This window comes from Leucopleurus acutus (assembly GCF_964270905.1).
Source record: "Leucopleurus acutus genome assembly, chromosome: 6".
NCBI classification, from domain to species: domain Eukaryota; kingdom Metazoa; phylum Chordata; class Mammalia; order Artiodactyla; family Delphinidae; genus Leucopleurus; species Leucopleurus acutus.
This window is the reverse complement of record NC_139149.1, coordinates 23,326,621-23,349,408: the sequence shown is the minus strand read 5'-3', so window position 1 is coordinate 23,349,408 and position 22,788 is coordinate 23,326,621.

Below are 22,788 nucleotides of genomic sequence, written 5' to 3'. Positions count from 1 at the left end.
GTTTTCTACATTTGAGACCCTGTTCTGTTTTGAAATTCAGTTCCTGTGTAGCCAAGTTTAAATTCCGTGTATTAGTGACATCTTATGATGTTTCTTTTTCTGTGTGACTTATTTCACTTAGAATCATCGTACCTGAATCCACTCATTATGCTGCTACGGGACTGATGACATAGATTTCATTGCTGAGTGATACTGCATTGTACGTAAGTACCACAACTTTATCCATTTTTCGCTTTCTGTGATATTGAACTTGTACCGTAAACGAGGTTCTTGTAAACACAGCCATCCCAAACTTTGGGGTGGCTGTGTCTTTTTGATTATAATTTCCCTAAGCTACAGGACCATAAGTGGAAGTGCCCTAGGCTCTGTTGCTTTGTTTTCTAGATGTTTCAGGAAACATCATACACTTCTCCAGAGTGGCTGTTGGCAATTTGCATCCCGCCCATCAGCATAACAAGGCTCCCAGTTCTCCATGGCCTGTCCTGCCTTTCTGGATTTTACACTTTTTTCAGATGGCCCTTTTGACCGGGGGGCAGTGAGACTTCATTGTAGTGCAGATTTCCTTTGCAAGCTTGCTTGGTTGGCCAAAAAGGGCGTATGCGTTTTTTCCTGAATATATTCAGGAAAAAACGCATACGCCCTTTTTGGCCAAGTGCATCATTGTGGACGTTCTGCCTCTTTTCCTATGCTTTACATGCAATTCCAGTCTACCTCCTGAAATCGGTTTCCTGCAATTCTGCCCCGCTGTCAAGTCCTCTTGGCAGCCTTACTTCAATATATTTTTGGACGATAGCTGTCATTTATAACTCTGCAGGGTTGTGAATGACAGTGCCCCTGAGCTCCTTTCTTCAACTCGCTTTCTTGTGAGCTGGCCGCAACACCGCAGGATTGCTTCAGGCCCTAGTGTGGTTCCGGCATGACACGCTGAGCCTTTGGTTACTTCCTCTTCCTGGTGGGAAATGAGAGTTAAATTTGCCCGTCCAGACACCTCCAGCTAGTCTCTCATGGGTTCTCCCTATTCCTGTTCATTTTCCGCAGAAATTGCAAACTGGGCCAAACAGCAGGTTAAAGGCACTGACTCTCCAAGTGGGGAGCGTGTTAGTAAAGCATCTGGAATGTTGCACCCGAGTACCAGGGGACGAAAACTGAGACACATTTGAACACGTTTCCCGATCACAAGGTGGATCGTACTCTGGGTTCCACATGCATGTTTTAGCTGAAGGAAGAATCCCTTAAACCTGGAGAGTTGAGACCCATGGAATGGGTACCATGCAATATGACTTCAAAGGGTCTGCATTTGCTCACCGAACCTCACCAATCCTATCACTGCTGCGTTTATGCCACTGTACACACGCTTGATTCTCTTTCGGAGACATATAAATCCATAGGTTTTAAGATTCTTACTAGTCAGGTATATTCTTAGGCGTTTAATATGGGGTGCTGAGTCCACTTCGTTGAGCAAGGAGTAGCTCTTGTCTATTACATATTTGGCTTATGGAGCGGTATCTGTGCTAATTTCAATCTCTGGTTTTATGCAGCACCCCAACTCACCTTTCCCCTTAAGCAAGCATAAGTTGGTTTTCTACATTTGAGACCCTGTTCTGTTTTGAAATTCAGTTCCTGTGTAGCCAAGTTTAAATTCCGTGTATTAGTGACATCTTATGATGTTTCTTTTTCTGTGTGACTTATTTCACTTAGAATCATCGTACCTGAATCCACTCCTTATGCTGCTACGGGACTGATGACATAGATTTCATTGCTGAGTGATACTGCATTGTACGTAAGTACCACAACTTTATCCATTTTTCGCTTTCTGTGATATTGAACTTGTACCGTAAACGAGGTTCTTGTAAACACAGCCGTCCCAAACTTTGGGGTGGCTGTGTCTTTTTGATTATAATTTCCCTAAGCTATAGGACCATAAGTGGAAGTGCCCTAGGCTCTGTTGCTTTGTTTTCTAGATGTTTCAGGAAACATCATACACTTCTCCAGAGTGGCTGTTGGCAATTTTCATCCTGCCCATCAGCATAACAAGGCTCCCAGTTCTCCATGGCCTGTCCTGCCTTTCTGGATTTTACACTTTTTTCAGATAGCCCTTTTGACCGGGGGGCAGTGAGACTTCATTGTAGTGCAGATTTCCTTTGCAAGCTTGCTTGGTTGGCCAAAAAGGGCGTATGCGTTTTTTCCTGAATATATTCAGGAAACAACGCATACGCCCTTTTTGGCCAAGTGCATCATTGTGGACGTTCTGCCTCTTTTCCTATGCTTTACATGCAATTCCAGTCTACCTCCTGAAATCGGTTTCCTGCAATTCTGCCCCGCTGTCAAGTCCTCTTGGCAGCCTTACTTCAATATATTTTTGGACGATAGCTGTCATTTATAACTCTGCAGGGTTGTGAATGACAGTGCCCCTGAGCTCCTTTCTTCAACTCGCTTTCTTGTGAGCTGGCCGCAACACCGCAGGATTGCTTCAGGCCCTAGTGTGGTTCCGGCATGGCACGCTGAGCCTTTGGTTACTTCCTCTTCCTGGTGGGAAATGAGAGTTAAATTTGCCCGTCCAGACACCTCCAGCTAGTCTCTCATGGGTTCTCCCTATTCCTGTTCATTTTCCGCAGAAATTGCAAACTGGGCCAAACAGCAGGTTAAAGGCACTGACTCTCCAAGTGGGGAGAGTGTTAGTAAAGCGTCTGGAATGTTGCACCCGAGTACCAGGGGACGAAAACTGAGACACATTTGAACACGTTTCCCGATCACACGGTGGATCGTACTCTGGGTTCCACATGCATGTTTTAGCTGAAGGAAGAATCCCTTAAACCTGGAGAGTTGAGACCCATGGAATGGGTACCATGCAATATGACTTCAAAGGGTCTGCATTTGCTCACCGAACCTCACCAATCCTATCACTGCTGCGTTTATGCCACTGTACACACGCTTGATTCTCTTTCGGAGACATATAAATCCATAGGTTTTAAGATTCTTACTAGTCAGGTATATTCTTAGACGTTTAATATGGGGTGTTGAGTCCACTTCGTTGAGCAAGGAGTAGCTCTTGTCTATGACATATTTGGCTTATGGAGCGGTATCTGTGCTAATTTCAATCTCTGGTTTTATGCAGCACCCCAACTCACCTTTCCCCTTAAGCAAGCATAAGTTGGTTTTCTACATTTGAGACCCTGTTCTGTTTTGAAATTCAGTTCCTGTGTAGCCAAGTTTAAATTCCGTGTATTAGTGACATCTTATGATGTTTCTTTTTCTGTGTGACTTATTTCACTTAGAATCATCGTACCTGAATCCACTCATTATGCTGCTACGGGACTGATGACATAGATTTCATTGCTGAGTGATACTGCATTGTACGTAAGTACCACAACTTTATCCATTTTTCGCTTTCTTTGATATTGAACTTGTACCGTCAACGAGGTTCTTGTAAACACAGCCGTCCCAAACTTTGGGGTGGCTGTGTCTTTTTGATTATAATTTCCCTAAGCTACAGGACCATTAGTGGAAGTCCCCTAGGCTCTGTTGCTTTGTTTTTTAGATGTTTCAGGAAATATCATACACTTCTCCAGAGTGGCTGTTGGCAATTTGCATCCCGCCCATCAGCATAACAAGGCTCCCAGTTCTCCATGGCCTGTCCTGCCTTTCTGGATTTTACACTTTTTTCAGATGGCCCTTTTGACCGGGGGCAGTGAGACTTCATTGTAGTGCAGATTTCCTTTGCAAGCTTGCTTGGTTGGCCAAAAAGGGCGTATGCGTTTTTTCCTGAATATATTCAGGAAAAAACGCATACGCCCTTTTTGGCCAAGTGCATCATTGTGGACGTTCTGCCTCTTTTCCTATGCTTTACATGCAATTCCAGTCTACCTCCTGAAATCGGTTTCCTGCAATTCTGCCCCGCTGTCAAGTCCTCTTGGCAGCCTTACTTCAATATATTTTTGGACGATAGCTGTCATTTATAACTCTGCAGGGTTGTGAATGACAGTGCCCCTGAGCTCCTTTCTTCAACTCGCTTTCTTGTGAGCTGGCCGCAACACCGCAGGATTGCTTCAGGCCCTAGTGTGGTTCCGGCATGGCACGCTGAGCCTTTGGTTAATTCCTCTTCCTGGTGGGAAATGAGAGTTAAATTTGCCCGTCCAGACACCTCCAGCTAGTCTCTCATTGGTTCTCCCTATTCCTGTTCATTTTCCGCAGAAATTGCAAACTGGGCCAAACAGCAGGTTAAAGGCACTGACTCTCCAAGTGGGGAGAGTGTTAGTAAAGCGTCTGGAATGTTGCACCCGAGTACCAGGGGACGAAAACTGAGACACATTTGAACACGTTTCCCGATCACACGGTGGATCGTACTCTGGGTTCCACATGCATGTTTTAGCTGAAGGAAGAATCCCTTAAACCTGGAGAGTTGAGACCCATGGAATGGGTACCATGCAATATGACTTCAAAGGGTCTGCATTTGCTCACCGAACCTCACCAATCCTATCACTGCTGCGTTTATGCCACTGTACACACGCTTGATTCTCTTTCGGAGACATATAAATCCATAGGTTTTAAGATTCTTACTAGTCAGGTATATTCTTAGGCGTTTAATATGGGGTGTTGAGTCCACTTCGTTGAGCAAGGAGTAGCTCTTGTCTATGACATATTTGGCTTATGGAGCGGTATCTGTGCTAATTTCAATCTCTGGTTTTATGCAGCACCCCAACTCACCTTTCCCCTTAAGCAAGCATACGTTGGTTTTCTACATTTGAGACCCTGTTCTGTTTTGAAATTCAGTTCCTGTGTAGCCAAGTTTAAATTCCGTGTATTAGTGACATCTTATGATGTTTCTTTTTCTGTGTGACTTATTTCACTTAGAATCATCGTACCTGAATCCACTCATTATGCTGCTACGGGACTGATGACATAGATTTCATTGCTGAGTGATACTGCATTGTACGTAAGTACCACAACTTTATCCATTTTTCGCTTTCTGTGATATTGAACTTGTACCGTCAACGAGGTTCTTGTAAACACAGCCGTCCCAAACTTTGGGGTGGCTGTGTCTTTTTGATTATAATTTCCCTAAGCTATAGGACCATAAGTGGAAGTGCCCTAGGCTCTGTTGCTTTGTTTTTTAGATGTTTCAGGAAACATCATACACTTCTCCAGAGTGGCTGTTGGCAATTTGCATCCCGCCCATCAGCATAACAAGGCTCCCAGTTCTCCATGGCCTGTCCTGGCTTTCTGGATTTTACACTTTTTTCAGATGGCCCTTTTGACCGGGGGGCGGTGAGACTTCATTGTAGTGCAGATTTCCTTTGCAAGCTTGCTTGGTTGGCCAAAAAGGGCGTATGCGTTTTTTCCTGAATATATTCAGGAAAAAACGCATACGCCCTTTTTGACCAAGTGCATCATTGTGGACGTTCTGCCTCTTTTCCTATGCTTTACATGCAATTCCAGTCTACCTCCTGAAATCGGTTTCCTGCAATTCTGCCCCGCTGTCAAGTCCTCTTGGCAGCCTTACTTCAATATATTTTTGGACGATAGCTGTCATTTATAACTCTGCAGGGTTGTGAATGACAGTGCCCCTGAGCTCCTTTCTTCAACTCGCTTTCTTGTGAGCTGGCCGCAACACCGCAGGATTGCTTCAGGCCCTAGTGTGGTTCCGGCATGGCACGCTGAGCCTTTGGTTAATTCCTCTTCCTGGTGGGAAATGAGAGTTAAATTTGCCCGTCCAGACACCTCCAGCTAGTCTCTCATTGGTTCTCCCTATTCCTGTTCATTTTCCGCAGAAATTGCAAACTGGGCCAAACAGCAGGTTAAAGGCACTGACTCTCCAAGTGGGGAGAGTGTTAGTAAAGCGTCTGGAATGTTGCACCCGAGTACCAGGGGACGAAAACTGAGACACATTTGAACACGTTTCCCGATCACACGGTGGATCGTACTCTGGGTTCCACATGCATGTTTTAGGTGAAGGAAGAATCCCTTAAACCTGGAGAGTTGAGACCCATGGAATGGGTACCATGCAATATGACTTCAAAGGGTCTGCATTTGCTCACCGAACCTCACCAATCCTATCACTGCTGCGTTTATGCCACTGTACACACGCTTGATTCTCTTTCGGAGACATATAAATCCATAGGTTTTAAGATTCTTACTAGTCAGGTATATTCTTAGGCGTTTAATATGGGGTGTTGAGTCCACTTCGTTGAGCAAGGAGTAGCTCTTGTCTATTACATATTTGGCTTATGGAGCGGTATCTGTGCTAATTTCAATCTCTGGTTTTATGCAGCACCCCAACTCACCTTTCCCCTTAAGCAAGCATAAGTTGGTTTTCTACATTTGAGACCCTGTTCTGTTTTGAAATTCAGTTCCTGTGTAGCCAAGTTTAAATTCCGTGTATTAGTGACATCTTATGATGTTTCTTTTTCTGTGTGACTTATTTCACTTAGAATCATCGTACCTGAATCCACTCATTATGCTGCTATGGGACTGATGAGATAGATTTCATTGCTGAGTGATATTGCATTGTACGTAAGTACCACAACTTTATCCATTTTTCCCTTTCTGTGATATTGAACTTGTACCGTCAACGAGGTTCTTGTAAACACAGCCGTCCCAAACTTTGGGGTGGCTGTGTCTTTTTGATTAAAATTTCCCTAAGCTACAGGACCATAAGTGGAAGTGCCGTAGGCTCTGTTGCTTTGTTTTTTAGATGTTTCAGGAAACATCATACACTTCTCCAGAGTGGCTGTTGGCAATTTGCATCCCGCCCATCAGCATAACAAGGCTCCCAGTTCTCCATGGCCTGTCCTGCCTTTCTGGATTTTTCACTTTTTTCAGATGACCCTTTTGACCGGGGGGCAGTGAGACTTCATTGTAGTGCAGATTTCCTTTGCAAGCTTGCTTGGTTGGCCAAAAAGGGCGTATGCGTTTTTTCCTGAATATATTCAGGAAAAAACGCATACGCCCTTTTTGGCCAAGTGCATCATTGTGGACGTTCTGCCTCTTTTCCTATGCTTTACATGCAATTCCAGTCTACCTCCTGAAATCGGTTTCCTGCAATTCTGCCCAGCTGTCAAGTCCTCTTGGCAGCCTTACTTCAATATATTTTTGGACGATCGCTGTCATTTATAACTCTGCAGGGTTGTGAATGACAGTGCCCCTGAGCTCCTTTCTTCAACTCGCTTTCTTGTGAGCTGGCCGCAACACTGCAGGATTGCTTCAGGCCCTAGTGTGGTTCCGGCATGGCACGCTGAGCCTTTGGTTAATTCCTCTTCCTGGTGGGAAATGAGAGTTAAATTTGCCCGTCCAGACACCTCCAGCTAGTCTCTCATTGGTTCTCCCTATTCCTGTTCATTTTCCGCAGAAATTGCAAACTGGGCCAAACAGCAGGTTAAAGGCACTGACTCTCCAAGTGGGGAGAGTGTTAGTAAAGCGTCTGGAATGTTGCACCCGAGTACCAGGGGACGAAAACTGAGACACATTTGAACACGTTTCCCGATCACACGGTGGATCGTACTCTGGGTTCCACATGCATGTTTTAGCTGAAGGAAGAATCCCTTAAACCTGGAGAGTTGAGACCCATGGAATGGGTACCATGCAATATGACTTCAAAGGGTCTGCATTTGCTCACCGAACCTCACCAATCCTATCACTGCTGCGTTTATGCCACTGTACACACGCTTGATTCTCTTTCGGAGACATATAAATCCATAGGTTTTAAGATTCTTACTAGTCAGGTATATTCTTAGGCGTTTAATATGGGGTGTTGAGTTCACTTCGTTGAGCAAGGAGTAGCTCTTGTCTATGACATATTTGGCTTATGGAGTGGTATCTGTGCTAATTTCAATCTCTGGTTTTATGCAGCACCCCAACTCACCTTTCCCCTTAAGCAAGCATAAGTTGGTTTTCTACATTTGAGACCCTGTTCTGTTTTGAAATTCAGTTCCTGTGTAGCCAAGTTTAAATTCCATGTATTAGTGACATCTTATGATGTTTCTTTTTCTGTGTGACTTATTTCACTTAGAATCATCGTACCTGAATCCACTCATTATGCTGCTACGGGACTGATGACATAGATTTCATTGCTGAGTGATACTGCATTGTACGTAAGTACCACAACTTTATCCATTTTTCGCTTTCTGTTATATTGAACTTGTACCGTAAACGAGGTTCTTGTAAACACAGCCATCCCAAACTTTGGGGTGGCTGTGTCTTTTTGATTATAATTTCCCTAAGCTACAGGACCATAAGTGGAAGTGCCCTAGGCTCTGTTGCTTTGTTTTCTAGATGTTTCAGGAAACATCATACACTTCTCCAGAGTGGCTGTTGGCAATTTGCATCCCGCCCATCAGCATAACAAGGCTCCCAGTTCTCCATGGCCTGTCCTGCCTTTCTGGATTTTACACTTTTTTCAGATGGCCCTTTTGACCGGGGGGCAGTGAGACTTCATTGTAGTGCAGATTTCCTTTGCAAGCTTGCTTGGTTGGCCAAAAAGGGCGTATGCATTTTTTCCTGAATATATTCAGGAAAAAACGCATACGCCCTTTTTGGCCAAGTGCATCATTGTGGACGTTCTGCCTCTTTCCCTATGCTTTACATGCAATTCCAGTCTACCTCCTGAAATCGGTTTCCTGCAATTCTGCCCCGCTGTCAAGTCCTCTTGGCAGCCTTACTTCAATATATTTTTGGACGATAGCTGTCATGTATAACTCTGCAGGGTTGTGAATGACAGTGCCCCTGAGCTCCTTTCTTCAACTCGCTTTCTTGTGAGCTGGCCGCAACACCGCAGGATTGCTTCAGGCCCTAGTGTGGTTCCGGCATGGCACGCTGAGCCTTTGGTTAATTCCTCTTCCTGGTGGGAAATGAGAGTTAAATTTGCCCGTCCAGACACCTCCAGCTAGTCTCTCATTGGTTCTCCCTATTCCTGTTCATTTTCCGCAGAAATTGCAAACTGGGCCAAACAGCAGGTTAAAGGCACTGACTCTCCAAGTGGGGAGAGTGTTAGTAAAGCGTCTGGAATGTTGCACCCGAGTACCAGGGGACGAAAACTGAGACACATTTGAACACGTTTCCCGATCACACGGTGGATCGTACTCTGGGTTCCACATGCATGTTTTAGCTGAAGGAAGAATCCCTTAAACCTGGAGAGTTGAGACCCATGGAATGGGTACCATGCAATATGACTTCAAAGGGTCTGCATTTGCTCACCGAACCTCACCAATCCTATCACTGCTGCGTTTATGCCACTGTACACACGCTTGATTCTCTTTCGGAGACATATAAATCCATAGGTTTTAAGATTCTTACTAGTCAGGTATATTCTTAGGCGTTTAATATGGGGTGTTGAGTCCACTTCGTTGAGCAAGGAGTAGCTCTTGTCTATGACATATTGGGCTTATGGAGCGGTATCTGTGCTAATTTCAATCTCTGGTTTTATGCAGCACCCCAACTCACCTTTCCCCTTAAGCAAGCATACGTTGGTTTTCTACATTTGAGACCCTGTTCTGTTTTGAAATTCAGTTCCTGTGTAGCCAAGTTTAAATTCCGTGTATTAGTGACATCTTATGATGTTTCTTTTTCTGTGTGACTTATTTCACTTAGAATCATCGTACCTGAATCCACTCATTATGCGGCTACGGGACTGATGACATAGATTTCATTGCTGAGTGATACTGCATTGTACGTAAGTACCACAACTTTATCCATTTTTCGCTTTCTGTGATATTGAACTTGTACCGTCAACGAGGTTCTTGTAAACACAGCCGTCCCAAACTTTGGGGTGGCTGTGTCTTTTTGATTATAATTTCCCTAAGCTATAGGACCATAAGTGGAAGTGCCCTAGGCTCTGTTGCTTTGTTTTTTAGATGTTTCAGGAAACATCATACACTTCTCCAGAGTGGCTGTTGGCAATTTGCATCCCGCCCATCAGCATAACAAGGCTCCCAGTTCTCCATGGCCTGTCCTGGCTTTCTGGATTTTACACTTTTTTCAGATGGCCCTTTTGACCGGGGGGCGGTGAGACTTCATTGTAGTGCAGATTTCCTTTGCAAGCTTGCTTGGTTGGCCAAAAAGGGCGTATGCGTTTTTTCCTGAATATATTCAGGAAAAAACGCATACGCCCTTTTTGACCAAGTGCATCATTGTGGACGTTCTGCCTCTTTTCCTATGCTTTACATGCAATTCCAGTCTACCTCCTGAAATCGGTTTCCTGCAATTCTGCCCCGCTGTCAAGTCCTCTTGGCAGCCTTACTTCAATATATTTTTGGACGATAGCTGTCATTTATAACTCTGCAGGGTTGTGAATGACAGTGCCCCTGAGCTCCTTTCTTCAACTCGCTTTCTTGTGAGCTGGCCGCAACACCGCAGGATTGCTTCAGGCCCTAGTGTGGTTCCGGCATGGCACGCTGAGCCTTTGGTTAATTCCTCTTCCTGGTGGGAAATGAGAGTTAAATTTGCCCGTCCAGACACCTCCAGCTAGTCTCTCATTGGTTCTCCCTATTCCTGTTCATTTTCCGCAGAAATTGCAAACTGGGCCAAACAGCAGGTTAAAGGCACTGACTCTCCAAGTGGGGAGAGTGTTAGTAAAGCGTCTGGAATGTTGCACCCGAGTACCAGGGGACGAAAACTGAGACACATTTGAACACGTTTCCCGATCACACGGTGGATCGTAATCTGGGTTCCACATGCATGTTTTAGCTGAAGGAAGAATCCCTTAAACCTGGAGAGTTGAGACCCATGGAATGGGTACCATGCAATATGACTTCAAAGGGTCTGCATTTGCTCACCGAACCTCACCAATCCTATCACTGCTGCGTTTATGCCACTGTACACACGCTCGATTCTCTTTCGGAGACATATAAATCCATAGGTTTTAAGATTCTTACTAGTCAGGTATATTCTTAGGCGTTTAATATGGGGTGCTGAGTCCACTTCGTTGAGTAAGGAGTAGCTCTTGTTTATTACATATTTGGCTTATGGAGCGGTATCTGTGCTAATTTCAATCTCTGGTTTTATGCAGCACCCCAACTCACCTTTCCCCTTAAGCAAGCATAAGTTGGTTTTCTACATTTGAGACCCTGTTCTGTTTTGAAATTCAGTTCCTGTGTAGCCAAGTTTAAATTCCGTGTATTAGTGACATCTTATGATGTTTCTTTTTCTGTGTGACTTATTTCACTTAGAATCATCGTACCTGAATCCACTCATTATGCTGCTACGGGACTGATGAGATAGATTTCATTGCTGAGTGATATTGCATTGTACGTAAGTACCACAACTTTATCCATTTTTCGCTTTCTGTGATATTGAACTTGTACCGTCAACGAGGTTCTTGTAAACACAGCCGTCCCAAACTTTGGGGTGGCTGTGTCTTTTTGATTATAATTTCCCTAAGCTACAGGACCATAAGTGGAAGTGCCCTAGGCTCTGTTGCTTTGTTTTCTAGATGTTTCAGGAAACATCATACACTTCTCCAGAGTGGCTGTTGGCAATTTGCATCCCGCCCATCAGCATAACAAGGCTCCCAGTTCTCCATGGCCTGTCCTGCCTTTCTGGATTTTACACTTTTTTCAGATGGCCCTTTTGACCGGGGGACAGTGAGACTTCATTGTAGTGCAGATTTCCTTTGCAAGCTTGCTTGGTTGGCCAAAAAGGGCGTATGCGTTTTTTCCTGAATATATTCAGGAAAAAACGCATACGCCCTTTTTGGCCAAGTGCATCATTGTGGACGTTCTGCCTCTTTTCCTATGCTTTACATGCAATTCCAGTCTACCTCCTGAAATCGGTTTCCTGCAATTCTGCCCTGCTGTCAAGTCCTCTTGGCAGCCTTACTTCAATATATTTTTGGACGATCGCTGTCATTTATAACTCTGCAGGGTTGTGAATGACAGTGCCCCTGAGCTCCTTTCTTCAACTCGCTTTCTTGTGAGCTGGCCGCAACACCGCAGGATTGCTTCAGGCCCTAGTGTGGTTCCGGCATGGCACGCTGAGCCTTTGGTTAATTCCTCTTCCTGGTGGGAAATGAGAGTTAAATTTGCCCGTCCAGACACCTCCAGCTAGTCTCTCATTGGTTCTCCCTATTCCTGTTCATTTTCCGCAGAAATTGCAAACTGGGTCAAACAGCAGGTTAAAGGCACTGACTCTCCAAGTGGGGAGAGTGTTAGTAAAGCGTCTGGAATGTTGCACCCGAGTACCAGGGGACGAAAACTGAGACACATTTGAACACGTTTCCCGATCACACGGTGGATCGTACTCTGGGTTCCACATGCATGTTTTAGCTGAAGGAAGAATCCCTTAAACCTGGAGAGTTGAGACCCATGGAATGGGTACCATGCAATATGACTTCAAAGGGTCTGCATTTGCTCACCGAACCTCACCAATCCTATCACTGCTGCGTTTATGCCACTGTACACACGCTTGATTCTCTTTCGGAGACATATAAATCCATAGGTTTTAAGATTCTTACTAGTCAGGTATATTCTTAGGCGTTTAATATGGGGTGCTGAGTCCACTTCGTTGAGCAAGGAGTAGCTCTTGTCTATGACATATTTGGCTTATGGAGCGGTATCTGTGCTAATTTCAATCTCTGGTTTTATGCAGCACCCCAACTCACCTTTCCCCTTAAGCAAGCATAAGTTGGTTTTCTACATTTGAGACCCTGTTCTGTTTTGAAATTCAGTTCCTGTGTAGCCAAGTTTAAATTCCGTGTATTAGTGACATCTTATGATGTTTCTTTTTCTGTGTGACTTATTTCACTTAAAATCATCGTACCTGAATCCACTCATTATGCTGCTACGGGACTGATGAGATAGATTTCATTGCTGAGTGATATTGCATTGTACGTAAGTACCACAACTTTATCCATTTTTCGCTTTCTGTGATATTGAACTTGTACCGTCAACGAGGTTCTTGTAAACACAGCCGTCCCAAACTTTGGGGTGGCTGTGTCTTTTTGATTATAATTTCCCTAAGCTACAGGACCATAAGTGGAAGTGCCCTAGGCTCTGTTGCTTTGTTTTCTAGATGTTTCAGGAAACATCATACACTTCTCCAGAGTGGCTGTTGGCAATTTGCATCCCGCCCATCAGCATAACAAGGCTCCCAGTTCTCCATGGCCTGTCCTGCCTTTCTGGATTTTACACTTTTTTCAGATGGCCCTTTTGACCGGGGGGCAGTGAGACTTCATTGTAGTGCAGATTTCCTTTGCAAGCTTGCTTGGTTGGCCAAAAAGGGCGTATGCGTTTTTTCCTGAATATATTCAGGAAAAAACGCATACGCCCTTTTTGGCCAAGTGCATCATTGTGGACGTTCTGCCTCTTTTCCTATGCTTTACATGCAATTCCAGTCTACCTCCTGAAATCGGTTTCCTGCAATTCTGCCCCGCTGTCAAGTCCTCTTGGCAGCCTTACTTCAATATATTTTTGGACGATAGCTGTCATTTATAACTCTGCAGGGTTGTGAATGATAGTGCCCCTGAGCTCCTTTCTTCAACTCGCTCTCTTGTGAGCTGGCCGCAACACCGCAGGATTGCTTCAGGCCCTAGTGTGGTTCCGGCATGGCACGCCGAGCCTTTGGTTAATTCCTCTTCCTGGTGGGAAATGAGAGTTAAATTTGCCCGTCCAGACACCTCCAGCTAGTCTCTCATTGGTTCTCCCTATTCCTGTTCATTTTCCGCAGAAATTGCAAACTGGGCCAAACAGCAGGTTAAAGGCACTGACTCTCCAAGTGGGGAGAGTGTTAGTAAAGCGTCTGGAATGTTGCACCCGAGTACCAGGGGACGAAAACTGAGACACATTTGAACACGTTTCCCGATCACACGGTGGATCGTACTCTGGGTTCCACATGCATGTTTTAGCTGAAGGAAGAATCCCTTAAACCTGGAGAGTTGAGACCCATGGAATGGGTACCATGCAATATGACTTCAAAGGGTCTGCATTTGCTCACCGAACCTCACCAATCCTATCACTGCTGCGTTTATGCCACTGTACACACGCTCGATTCTCTTTCGGAGACATATAAATCCATAGGTTTTAAGATTCTTACTAGTCAGGTATATTCTTAGGCGTTTAATATGGGGTGTTGAGTCCACTTCGTTGAGCAAGGAGTAGCTCTTGTCTATTACATATTTGGCTTATGGAGCGGTATCTGTGCTAATTTCAATCTCTGGTTTTATGCAGCACCCCAACTCACCTTTCCCCTTAAGCAAGCATAAGTTGGTTTTCTACATTGGAGACCCTGTTCTGTTTTGAAATTCAGTTCCTGTGTAGCCAAGTTTAAATTCCGTGTATTAGTGACATCTTATGATGTTTCTTTTTCTGTGTGACTTATTTCACTTAGAATCATCGTACCTGAATCCACTCATTATGCTGCTACGGGACTGATGAGATAGATTTCATTGCTCAGTGATATTGCATTGTACGTAAGTACCACAACTTTATCCATTTTTCGCTTTCTGTGATATTGAACTTGTACCGTCAACGAGGTTCTTGTAAACACAGCCGTCCCAAACTTTGGGGTGGCTGTGTCTTTTTGATTATAATTTCCCTAAGCTACAGGACCATAAGTGGAAGTGCCCTAGGCTCTGTTGCTTTGTTTTCTAGATGTTTCAGGAAACATCATACACTTCTCCAGAGTGGCTGTTGGCAATTTGCATCCCGCCCATCAGCATAACAAGGCTCCCAGTTCTCCATGGCCTGTCCTGCCTTTCTGGATTTTACACTTTTTTCAGATGGCCCTTTTGACCGGGGGGCAGTGAGACTTCATTGTAGTGCAGATTTCCTTTGCAAGCTTGCTTGGTTGGCCAAAAAGGGCGTATGCGTTTTTTCCTGAATATATTCAGGAAAAAACGCATACGCCCTTTTTGGCCAAGTGCATCATTGTGGACGTTCTGCCTCTTTTCCTATGCTTTACATGCAATTCCAGTCTACCTCCTGAAATCGGTTTCCTGCAATTCTGCCCCGCTGTCAAGTCCTCTTGGCAGCCTTACTTCAATATATTTTTGGACGATAGCTGTCATTTATAACTCTGCAGGGTTGTGAATGACAGTGCCCCTGAGCTCCTTTCTTCAACTCGCTTTCTTGTGAGCTGGCCGCAACACCGCAGGATTGCTTCAGGCCCTAGTGTGGTTCCGGCATGGCACGCTGAGCCTTTGGTTAATTCCTCTTCCTGGTGGGAAATGAGAGTTAAATTTGCCCGTTCAGACACCTCCAGCTAGTCTCTCATTGGTTCTCCCTATTCCTGTTCATTTTCCGCAGAAATTGCAAACTGGGCCAAACAGCAGGTTAAAGGCACTGACTCTCCAAGTGGGGAGAGTGTTAGTAAAGCGTCTGGAATGTTGCACCCGAGTACCAGGGGACGAAAACTGAGACACATTTGAACACGTTTCCCGATCACACGGTGGATCGTACTCTGGGTTCCACATGCATGTTTTAGCTGAAGGAAGAATCCCTTAAACCTGGAGAGTTGAGACCCATGGAATGCGTACCATGCAATATGACTTCAAAGGGTCTGCATTTGCTCACCGAACCTCACCAATCCTATCACTGCTGCGTTTATGCCACTGTACACACGCTTGATTCTCTTTCGGAGACATATAAATCCATAGGTTTTAAGATTCTTACTAGTCAGGTATATTCTTAGGCGTTTAATATGGGGTGTTGAGTCCACTTCGTTGAGCAAGGAGTAGCTCTTGTCTATTACATATTTGGCTTATGGAGCGGTATCTGTGCTAATTTCAATCTCTGGTTTTATGCAGCACCCCAACTCACCTTTCCCCTTAAGCAAGCATAAGTTGGTTTTCTACATTGGAGACCCTGTTCTGTTTTGAAATTCAGTTCCTGTGTAGCCAAGTTTAAATTCCGTGTATTAGTGACATCTTATGATGTTTCTTTTTCTGTGTGACTTATTTCACTTAGAATCATCGTACCTGAATCCACTCATTATGCTGCTACGGGACTGATGACATAGATTTCATTGCTGAGTGATACTGCATTGTACGTAAGTACCACAACTTTATCCATTTTTCGCTTTCTGTGATATTGAACTTGTACCGTCAACGAGGTTCTTGTAAACACAGCCGTCCCAAACTTTGGGGTGGCTGTGTCTTTTTGATTATAATTTCCCTAAGCTATAGGACCATAAGTGGAAGTGCCCTAGGCTCTGTTGCTTTGTTTTCTAGATGTTTCAGGAAACATCATACACTTCTCCAGAGTGGCTGTTGGCAATTTGCATCCCGCCCATCAGCATAACAAGGCTCCCAGTTCTCCATGGCCTGTCCTGGCTTTCTGGATTTTACACTTTTTTCAGATGGCCCTTTTGACCGGGGGGGCGGTGAGACTTCATTGTAGTGCAGATTTGCTTTGCAAGCTTGCTTGGTTGGCCAAAAAGGGCGTATGCGTTTTTTCCTGAATATATTCAGGAAAAAACGCATACGCCCTTTTTGACCAAGTGCATCATTGTGGACGTTCTGCCTCTTTTCCTATGCTTTACATGCAATTCCAGTCTACCTCCTGAAATCGGTTTCCTGCAATTCTGCCCCGCTGTCAAGTCCTCTTGGCAGCCTTACTTCAATATATTTTTGGACGATAGCTGTCATTTATAACTCTGCAGGGTTGTGAATGACAGTGCCCCTGAGCTCGTTTCTTCAACTCGCTCTCTTGTGAGCTGGCCGCAACACCGCAGGATTGCTTCAGGCCCTAGTGTGGTTCCGGCATGGCACGCTGAGCCTTTGGTTAATTCCTCTTCCTGGTGGGAAATGAGAGTTAAATTTGCCCGTCCAGACACCTCCAGCTAGTCTCTCATTGGTTCTCCCTATTCCTGTTCATTTTCCGCAGAAATTGCAAACTGGGTCAAACAGCAGGTTAAAGGCACTGACTCTCCAAGTGGGGAGAGTGTTAGTAAAGCGTCTGGAATGTTGCACCCGAGTACCAGGGGACGAAAACTGAGACACATTTGAACACGTTTCCCGATCACACGGTGGATCGTACTCTGGGTTCCACATGCATGTTTTAGCTGAAGGAAGAATCCCTTAAACCTGGAGAGTTGAGACCCATGGAATGGGTACCATGCAATATGACTTCAAAGGGTCTGCATTTGCTCACCGAACCTCACCAATCCTATCACTGCTGCGTTTATGCCACTGTACACACGCTTGATTCTCTTTCGGAGACATATAAATCCATAGGTTTTAAGATTCTTACTAGTCAGGTATATTCTTAGGCGTTTAATATGGGGTGCTGAGTCCACTTCGTTGAGTAAGGAGTAGCTCTTGTCTATTACATATTTGGCTTATGGAGCGGTATCTGTGCTAATTTCAATCTCTGGTTTTATGCAGCACCCCAACTCACCTTTCCCCTTAAGCAAGCATAAGTTGGTTTTCTACATTTGAGACCCTCTTCTGTTTTGAAATTCAGTTCCTGTGTAGCCAAGTTTAAATTCCGTGTATTAGTGACATCTTATGATGTTTCTTTTTCTGTGTGACTTATTTCACTTAGAATCATCGTACCTGAATCCACTCATTATGCTGCTACGGGACTGATGAGATAGATTTCATTGCTGAGTGATATTGCATTGTACGTAAGTACCACAACTTTATCCATTTTTCGCTTTCTGTGATATTGAACTTGTACCGTCAACGAGGTTCTTGTAAATACAGCCGTCCCAAACTTTGGGGTGGCTGTGTCTTTTTGATTATAATTTCCCTAAGCTACAGGACCATAAGTGGAAGTGCCCTAGGCTCTGTTGCTTTGTTTTCTAGATGTTTCAGGAAACATCATACACTTCTCCAGAGTGGCTGTTGGCAATTTGCATCCCGCCCATCAGCATAACAAGGCTCCCAGTTCTCCATGGCCTGTCCTGCCTTTCTGGATTTTACACTTTTTTCAGATGGCCCTTTTGACCGGGGGGCAGTGAGACTTCATTGTAGTGCAGATTTCCTTTGCAAGCTTGCTTGGTTGGCCAAAAAGGGCGTATGCGTTTTTTCCTGAATATATTCAGGAAAAAACGCATACGCCCTTTTTGGCCAAGTGCATCATTGTGGACGTTCTGCCTCTTTTCCTATGCTTTACATGCAATTCCAGTCTACCTCCTGAAATCGGTTTCCTGCAATTCTGCCCTGCTGTCAAGTCCTCTTGGCAGCCTTACTTCAATATATTTTTGGACGATCGCTGTCATTTATAACTCTGCAGGGTTGTGAATGACAGTGCCCCTGAGCTCCTTTCTTCAACTCGCTTTCTTGTGAGCTGGCCGCAACACCGCAGGATTGCTTCAGGCCCTAGTGTGGTTCCGGCATGGCACGCTGAGCCTTTGGTTAATTCCTCTTCCTGGTGGGAAATGAGAGTTAAATTTGCCCGTCCAGACACCTCCAGCTAGTCTCTCATTGGTTCTCCCTATTCCTGTTCATTTTCCGCAGAAATTGCAAACTGGGCCAAACAGCAGGTTAAAGGCACTGACTCTCCAAGTGGGGAGAGTGTTAGTAAAGCGTCTGGAATGTTGCACCCGAGTACCAGGGGACGAAAACTGAGACACATTTGAACACGTTTCCCGATCACACGGTGGATCGTACTCTGGGTTCCACATGCATGTTTTAGCTGAAGGAAGAATCCCTTAAACCTGGAGAGTTGAGACCCATGGAATGGGTACCATGCAATATGACTTCAAAGGGTCTGCATTTGCTCACCGAACCTCACCAATCCTATCACTGCTGCGTTTATGCCACTGTACACACGCTCGATTCTCTTTCGGAGACATATAAATCCATAGGTTTTAAGATTCTTACTAGTCAGGTATATTCTTAGGCGTTTAATATGGGGTGTTGAGTTCACTTCGTTGAGCAAGGAGTAGCTCTTGTCTATGACATATTTGGCTTATGGAGCGGTATCTGTGCTAATTTCAATCTCTGGTTTTATGCAGCACCCCAACTCACCTTTCCCCTTAAGCAAGCATAAGTTGGTTTTCTACATTTGAGACCCTGTTCTGTTTTGAAATTCAGTTCCTGTGTAGCCAAGTTTAAATTCCGTGTATTAGTGACATCTTATGATGTTTCTTTTTCTGTGTGACTTATTTCACTTAGAATCATCGTACCTGAATCCACTCATTATGCTGCTACGGGACTGATGACATAGATTTCATTGCTGAGTGATACTGCATTGTACGTAAGTACCACAACTTTATCCATTTTTCGCTTTCTGTTATATTGAACTTGTACCGTAAACGAGGTTCTTGTAAACACAGCCATCCCAAACTTTGGGGTGGCTGTGTCTTTTTGATTATAATTTCCCTAAGCTACAGGACCATAAGTGGAAGTGCCCTAGGCTCTGTTGCTTTGTTTTCTAGATGTTTCAGGAAACATCATACACTTCTCCAGAGTGGCTGTTGGCAATTTGCATCCCGCCCATCAGCATAACAAGGCTCCCAGTTCTCCATGGCCTGTCCTGCCTTTCTGGATTTTACACTTTTTTCAGATGGCCCTTTTGACCGGGGGGCAGTGAGACTTCATTGTAGTGCAGATTTCCTTTGCAAGCTTGCTTGGTTGGCCAAAAAGGGCGTATGCGTTTTTTCCTGAATATATTCAGGAAAACCGCATACGCCCTTTTTGGCCAAGTGCATCATTGTGGACGTTCTGCCTCTTTTCCTATGCTTTACATGCAATTCCAGTCTACCTCCTGAAATCGGTTTCCTGCAATTCTGCCCCGCTGTCAAGTCCTCTTGGCAGCCTTACTTCAATATATTTTTGGACGATAGCTGTCATTTATAACTCTGCAGGGTTGTGAATGACAGTGCCCCTGAGCTCCTTTCTTCAACTCGCTTTCTTGTGAGCTGGCCGCAACACCGCAGGATTGCTTCAGGCCCTAGTGTGGTTCCGGCATGGCACGCTGAGCCTTTGGTTACTTCCTCTTCCTGGTGGGAAATGAGAGTTAAATTTGCCCGTCCAGACACCTCCAGCTAGTCTCTCATGGGTTCTCCCTATTCCTGTTCATTTTCCGCAGAAATTGCAAACTGGGCCAAACAGCAGGTTAAAGGCACTGACTCTCCAAGTGGGGAGAGTGTTAGTAAAGCATCTGGAATGTTGCACCCGAGTACCAGGGGACGAAAACTGAGACACATTTGAACACGTTTCCCGATCACACGGTGGATCGTACTCTGGGTTCCACATGCATGTTTTAGCTGAAGGAAGAATCCCTTAAACCTGGAGAGTTGAGACCCATGGAATGGGTACCATGCAATATGACTTCAAAGGGTCTGCATTTGCTCACCGAACCTCACCAATCCTATCACTGCTGCGTTTATGCCACTGTACACACGCTTGATTCTCTTTCGGAGACATATAAATCCATAGGTTTTAAGATTCTTACTAGTCAGGTATATTCTTAGGCGTTTAATATGGGGTGTTGAGTCCACTTCGTTGAGCAAGGAGTAGCTCTTGTCTATGACATATTTGGCTTATGGAGCGGTATCTGTGCTAATTTCAATCTCTGGTTTTATGCAGCACCCCAACTCACCTTTCCCCTTAAGCAAGCATACGTTGGTTTTCTACATTTGAGACCCTGTTCTGTTTTGAAATTCAGTTCCTGTGTAGCCAAGTTTAAATTCCGTGTATTAGTGACATCTTATGATGTTTCTTTTTCTGTGTGACTTATTTCACTTAGAATCATCGTACCTGAATCCACTCATTATGCTGCTACGGGACTGATGACATAGATTTCATTGCTGAGTGATACTGCATTGTACGTAAGTACCACAACTTTATCCATTTTTCGCTTTCTGTGATATTGAACTTGTACCGTCAACGAGGTTCTTGTAAACACAGCCGTCCCAAACTTTGGGGTGGCTGTGTCTTTTTGATTATAATTTCCCTAAGCTACAGGACCATTAGTGGAAGTCCCCTAGGCTCTGTTGCTTTGTTTTTTAGATGTTTCAGGAAACATCATACACTTCTCCAGAGTGGCTGTTGGCAATTTGCATCCCGCCCATCAGCATAACAAGGCTCCCAGTTCTCCATGGCCTGTCCTGCCTTTCTGGATTTTACACTTTTTTCAGATGGCCCTTTTGACCGGGGGCAGTGAGACTTCATTGTAGTGCAGATTTCCTTTGCAAGCTATTTTGGTTGGCCAAAAAGGGCGTATGCGTTTTTTCCTGAATATATTCAGGAAAAAACGCATACGCCCTTTTTGGCCAAGTGCATCAATGTGGACGTTCTGCCTCTTTTCCTATGCTTTACATGCAATTCCAGTCTACCTCCTGAAATCGGTTTCCTGCAATTCTGCCCCGCTGTCAAGTCCTCTTGGCAGCCTTACTTCAATATATTTTTGGACGATAGCTGTCATTTATAACTCTGCAGGGTTGTGAATGACAGTGCCCCTGAGCTCCTTTCTTCAACTCGCTTTCTTGTGAGCTGGCCGCAACACCGCAGGATTGCTTCAGGCCCTAGTGTGGTTCCGGCATGGCACGCTGAGCCTTTGGTTAATTCCTCTTCCTGGTGGGAAATGAGAGTTAAATTTGCCCGTCCAGACACCTCCAGCTAGTCTCTCATTGGTTCTCCCTATTCCTGTTCATTTTCCGCAGAAATTGCAAACTGGGCCAAACAGCAGGTTAAAGGCACTGACTCTCCAAGTGGGGAGAGTGTTAGTAAAGCGTCTGGAATGTTGCACCCGAGTACCAGGGGACGAAAACTGAGACACATTTGAACACGTTTCCCGATCACACGGTGGATCGTACTCTGGGTTCCACATGCATGTTTTAGCTGAAGGAAGAATCCCTTAAACCTGGAGAGTTGAGACCCATGGAATGGGTACCATGCAATATGACTTCAAAGGGTCTGCATTTGCTCACCGAACCTCACCAATCCTATCACTGCTGCGTTTATGCCACTGTACACACGCTTGATTCTCTTTCGGAGACATATAAATCCATAGGTTTTAAGATTCTTACTAGTCAGGTATATTCTTAGGCGTTTAATATGGGGTGTTGAGTCCACTTCGTTGAGCAAGGAGTAGCTCTTGTCTATTACATATTTGGCTTATGGAGCGTTATCTGTGCTAATTTCAATCTCTGGTTTTATGCAGCACCCCAACTCACCTTTCCCCTTAAGCAAGCATAAGTTGGTTTTCTACATTGGAGACCCTGTTCTGTTTTGCAATTCAGTTCCTGTGTAGCCAAGTTTAAATTCCGTGTATTAGTGACATCTTATGATGTTTCTTTTTCTGTGTGACTTATTTCACTTAGAATCATCGTACCTGAATCCACTCATTATGCTGCTACGGGCCTGATGACATAGATTTCATTGCTGAGTGATACTGCGTTGTACGTAAGCACCACAACTTTATCCATTTTTCGCTTTCTGTGATATTGAACTTGTACCGTCAACGAGGTTCTTGTAAACACAGCCGTCCCAAACTTTGGGGTGGCTGTGTCTTTTTGATTATAATTTCCCTAAGCTACAGGACCATAAGTGGAAGTGCCCTAGGCTCTGTTGCTTTGTTTTCTAGATGTTTCAGGAAACATCATACACTTCTCCAGAGTGGCTGTTGGCAATTTGCATCCCGCCCATCAGCATAACAAGGCTCCCAGTTCTCCATGGCCTGTCCTGCCTTTCTGGATTTTACACTTTTTTCAGATGGCCCTTTTGACCGGGGGGCAGTGAGACTTCATTGTAGTGCAGATTTCCTTTGCAAGCTTGCTTGGTTGGCCAAAAAGGGCGTATGCGTTTTTTCCTGAATATATTCAGGAAAAAACGCATACGCCCTTTTTGGCCAAGTGCATCATTGTGGACGTTCTGCCTCTTTCCCTATGCTTTACATGCAATTCCAGTCTACC